Source organism: Thermobia domestica, chromosome 5, assembly GCF_964235325.1.
Source record: "Thermobia domestica chromosome 5, izTheDome1.hap1.1, whole genome shotgun sequence".
In the NCBI taxonomy this organism is placed as follows: Eukaryota; Metazoa; Arthropoda; class Insecta; order Zygentoma; family Lepismatidae; genus Thermobia; species Thermobia domestica.
This window is the reverse complement of record NC_137458.1, coordinates 102,697,403-102,703,360: the sequence shown is the minus strand read 5'-3', so window position 1 is coordinate 102,703,360 and position 5,958 is coordinate 102,697,403.

Below are 5,958 nucleotides of genomic sequence, written 5' to 3'. Positions count from 1 at the left end.
GGAGGTAGAATTATCTAATCAGGGCTCACCAGTGAGGAATAAACAGCATTCTTCTGTCCAGGAGTTAATACATGCGTTGGCCATTCCTTCTTGATGTAATGTTCCGCTTTGTTCCTGCTGTCCCATTCGCAGAGGAAACAACAATATTTCGTATAACCAAGCTGCAAACCCATTAACAAAGAAATGACTTGTAAATCACAGCAAACGGTCCACTTGTATTTCTCATACTGAATTTTTTCTAACACTATTTCGATGTTTTCATAGGTTTCCTTCATATTAGTTGCATAAGCCAAAGGCACTGAAGGAAATTTGTTGCTATTGTGCAAAAGGACAGCCTTAAAACTAGTTTTCAAAGAGTCAATAAGCAATCTCCACTCTGTACTTATATGTGCATGTCCAAGTCTATCCATCACAGCACAGACATTATTACAATACACTAAATCATTTTCTTGAGAATAGTAGTTTTGAAACTCTGTATGAAGGTTTCGAAAAATACACACTTTAGTGTCACGATGGAGCAGATTCCAGCCTTAAGTTTAGAATCAAGAAGTTCTGTCTGTGTATTGGAGAGTTTTAAATCCCGTATGAGGTCCTTTAATTCACCCGGAGTTATCAGATGGGAATCCAATGTAGATGTGCTTCCTACATAAGTAGGATCATCATCTTCATTTGGAACTTCAATAGTTGCCTCAAGTACGTAATCCTCATTTACCGTAAGATGAGGAGGAGGTACCGGTACAGGTAATTCTGCACTGTGTGGAACTGGCCTAATTGCTGATGCAAATTAGGGTACTGTACTGTGTGGTTAGATTTACTGCTTATTTCTTTTATCTGTGTCATACAAAAGTAGCAGTCTGAAGAATGATCTTTTGGTTCCCTCCAGATCATCGGTACTGCGAAGTTCATGTTTCGTCCACCATTTGCCCACCCAGTCAGACGTTTCACGCAAGTACAACAAATGTAGTGAGGAACCCAGTTCTTATCCTGGTCTCCTACACAGCAACCAAAATATAACTGATAACACTTCCTCACAAGTGGAGTAAAACATCGACGTTGTGATTTAAATATCAGCTCCCCACATACATAACAGAAATTGTCCGGTTTATTTACACACTTCCTCGACATCTTGTATCCTGTAAGGTATCACACACATACATACATACATACATACACACACACACACACACACACACACACACACACACACACACACAGGAATCTACACTCCATCAAATTCCCACAAAATCCCTCTAGACATTCCCTCATACAAAAATGGTGACATGGTGTACACATCATTGAAAACGTTTTATTGGAAGTCCAATGAGGTATAAACCGTGGTATATTGTAATTTTCGTGGAAATTATATGTGTTGAAGACCGACCCGACCCCACCCGTGACCCAAATTGACTGACCCGACCCGACAACCCGACCCGAGCTGACCCAATTGGCCCGACCCAAAGTGACCCGAGTGAACCAACCCGAGGTGACTTAACCCGACAACCGACCCGAGTGACTTGAACTTACAATCTAACCAGTTTGAGAGAGCTAGAACTTTACAAAACTGCCACCAGAAAAAAAATGCTGACCAATTCTTATGCATAAACCATTGTTTCGGCTTTTTTTACTTGTAGTATAATTATCCTCCTCCTCCTCCTCAGTGTTCTCCCATTAATAAACAGGCCAGTTTCCGTGAATTAGGTAAGAAGCTTCCATTTTTGCGATTTCCCGCTAATATCTGCCTCGCAACCCAACATAAAGTACCACCCTCCTTATTACAATCTATCAATTGCTACCTTCTCTCACACTCTCGCTCTCCTGATATCACCCCCTTTACTACATCCCTCAGAATGCAATCCCTTAGCAAGATCAAAACTTGTGATCCGTCCATTTTTCGCTTCCTTATATCGTCTAATATTGCTCTCGTCTCTTGCATTTTTTCAGCATTTCCTTATTCGTTTTCCTCTCTACCCTGCTAACCTTCTTTATTTTACTCCACATCGAAATTTCCAAGGTTAAAATTTAGGCAATCAAGTTCAAAAGTCAAAATAAAATTTGACTGAGTTCTGAAGACAAGTTTTGAAGGCTAAAAGAATAAAAGTTCTGAAGACAACATTATTTTCTAGTAAGGAATGTATATAGAACTTCTTTTAATGTTTTTTGCTGTGTAACAAACAACAATTTCATCACGTTAACATTCCGATTTTTCTATTTAAAAACAGCGTTGCTGTCTGATAGAATCATAAGGAACTAATTGCACTGAAATATCATTCTGTAGGGAATTACCTTTTATTTTTTCTTGATTAATTTATCTAGAAGATATTTGCAACGTTATATAAAATTAGCAAGTATTTTATTGCGGAGAAAGTCAAATCACTACTCCAGCAATAATAATAATAATAATCTGAAGGTGACCAAGAAAGTTCTGTCTCTTTGTGGAGGTCTGTGTTCAATTGGCCCTCACACCGTGAGTTGAATGCGAATGGATATAAGGTGAAGGTCAGTTGTTGGACGAGACGAGACGAGACAGAATTTTCATGAAAGGGTACGAGATGAGACAGAGCTCTTTCAATAGAAACATATGCACTTTTCCAGACGAGACTACCTTCACGACACATTTTCGAAACGAGAATGCCCCAAACCAGGTCTCGTGAGCAACACTAGTAAGTATATCCAACATACTACTTGGTTGTGGCTGTTCAGATGCACCGTGAACGTGCGTAAGGACTGAGTGAACATGGGGCCTTCACAGAGCGTCATAAGGGCTTGTTTGCTGTACGAGTTCAAATTGCTGCTCCGCGGAGCGGAAGATATGACAGGCCTTTGGTGAGGGTGTCGTGACTACGCGGAGAGTGCAGTGGTATGACGGTTTAAGGACGGTGACGAAACACTCGAAGACGCACCACGTGCCGGAAGACAAACAGATGTTCAAAATAAAGATCTTCGGGCAGCAATTGAGGCGAAGACAGACATGTGAGGAACTGGTACTACCTTTCAGTGTAAGTGGAGAAACTATTCTGCACCACCACCATCAACTTGGGAAGCACTGCAAGTTGGGTTGATAGGTCCTACATGATTTGACTTGGAGCCAGAAATCAACGCGAGCAGACACCTGTGTTTCTTTGGTGTCTCGTCTGAGGAAGGAGCAATTTCTGAACAGGGTGTTGACATGTGATGGGAAGTGGGTCCTGTACGAAGCTCCACGGCGCCGTCATTGTTGGTTAGCATCCCATGAACCGGTTCAAAAACAGCCCAAGCCAGCACCACGCCAGAATAAGGTTCTCCTGTGCATTTTCTGGACTGCTCGAGGTATCGTCCATCGGGAACTGCTACCAGCTGGTCAGATCATCAATGCAACTGTGTACTGTCACTGTGTACTGTCTGGATCCAGCAGTTCTGAATCGCAAAGGGGTCCTCTTGTTACAAGGCAACGCTAAGCCCCACGTGGCTAAAATGACCCAGTACATCATTCTACGCCTTGGATGGAAAACACTATTGGATCCGCCATACTCCACGGACATTGTACCGTCCGATTACCACCTGTTCCATTCCTTGGACAATCACCTTAGAGAACGCCAATTCAAACAGCTAGTAGAGGTTCAATATGCACTTGATATCTTCTTCACTTCACGTCCCACCAAGTTCGACTGCGATGGAATCCATGGCCTTCCAGAACGTTTTCAGAAGGTCGTCGAGGCTGATGGAGATGATTTTTGATATTCCAGGTACGTCTTAGGTTACATACCAATGTTCGAAGGTGTTGGTGAAAAGGCGGCGGAACTTTCTTGGGCACTCTTAAAGTTATAATAATAATAATAATAATAATAATAATAATAATAATAATAATAATAATAATAATAATAATAATAATAATAATAATGTGTCCTGCCCAAAGGCAGATGTTTGATCCGAAGGTCCATGGGTATTGATTCCAGCTCGTACCAAGTAAGTTTTCTGGTGGACAAACCCCATGTGCATGGGTTTTCTCGGTGTTCTCCCATTTCCTCCCACTTTCTTCATTCAACCACTTCAATTATTTCTCATCATCACTGTCTCTCTTAGCGTTGGTGCATAACGTGGGACGTTAACTAGATATTTCCTTTCAATTTCACTTAATGTGACATTTAACTTGACATAGAAACGCAGAAAGGAAAAAAGTCAGTAGTAATATTAATTACAATTACAATACCAATTAGTTAATATAGGGTAAAATTAAAATTTTATTACTATTTCACCTTCAATTAGTCACATTTATCATTCATTCACCAACTTCGAATTGAATTCCACAACAAAGCTCTTTATAGTATTCCGTATAGAAAATAAGTGAAGAATGTGACGACCCGACCCGAGTGACCCGACACGAGCTAACCCGACTGACCCGACCCGACAACCCGACCCGTAACCCGACCCGTTTGAGAGCACTATCAGAGGGGTACTATTTACAGTACAATTTATTTTGTATGGTTTAGCATACTTTAAGGCTACCATACTTTTTGAAAACAGAAAAAACGGGACATCTTACAAATTAGTAATAAATATTGCATTTTGTATTAATTTTATCTTTCGAATTTTACTACAGTATCGCACTAGTTATACAACTTAAAATAATGTATTAATATAGTCCATACTCAGTGGCGTATTTAGGGGGAGGGCTTCCGGGCTCAAGCCCCCCACCGAAATCTTACTATAGTAAAGTATATGAAATATCTTGCAGAATTTTCATATTTTCAGGCAAAGCACCCCCGGAAGTTAGCAAAGCCCCTCCCGAAACAAAATCGTAAATACGCCACTGTCCATACTTAATCAACAGTGCTAAAAATTATTATAGAAGCTAGAAGCTGTTATACAATATAAACGCAATCAGTGAACATACAATATTTAGGCAAAAATTATATTTTCAATATTATTACGCATACCACCTTTACATGCTCTACATGTCTATAAAGAAAAATATCCAGATTTATGAAGTTGTTTCAAAATTTCAATAGGCTGATTTATTTTTGTTAACCTAAAATGCGAACTAAAAGAAAGCAATTTGCATAATTGTTTTTCTGAAGCAGACAAAAAATGTGTTTTCGGGGCTGGTCTGCAACGTCACAAGAATTTGTTGCCACCTCGGGGTATACATTCTTACTTTTAGTGATAAGAGTGCTACTTAGGAGGATTTAAACATTGCATGTTATATCCGGGGAAGCAGCGATTGCAATAATAATAAAGATTAGAATGAAATTGTTCCTATAGTATTGTCGGAATTGAAAGCAAAAGGAATAAGTCGATTTTATTATCTTTTCAGAAATTTTGATATGTAATTAATAATAATAATAAAGAAAAAAACAGGACAAGAAGGAAAATTTCTGCACACCGGGACAAATTTTAAGAAACCGGGGCGTATGGTAGCCTTACATACTTATTTGCATGCGGAGTGTCAGTACGGAGCCACTACGTAGCAGAGTTGAAACAAAACCTCGTAAATAGGTTGCCAACTCAGGAAAACAAAATTACCGGCACACCCTCAAAATTCTCTGTACAAATGAGAAACTGAAGACTGTATTGATCGTTATTGTATTTACCAGCAATTGCCACTTGTTTAAAATTATCGAAACAGATGAATAATACTGGATATTAATCTTTATGTAACAATAGTTGATTCATAAAATGAAATTTATTCTATAAACTTCACTTCAAACAAAGGAAATTGCTTTAAAAAGTCATTTTCTACTCTCAATAAATGAATAAAATTCTTTTACAATAAAATATAAGTGTTATCCAATTTGTTATGTTAAATAAATAAAAAAAAACTTCCATACGTTAAAAAAATATCGATAATGTATAATACAACGGAAATTTGTGTTTGTAAAGGCACTGTTGAAAAATTTCGATGTTCAATGTTATATTCTGGATTGCAGATTCCAAAATACCGGTCAGAAGGGGTCTAATAAGAAGTTTGTACCGGTCACCGGC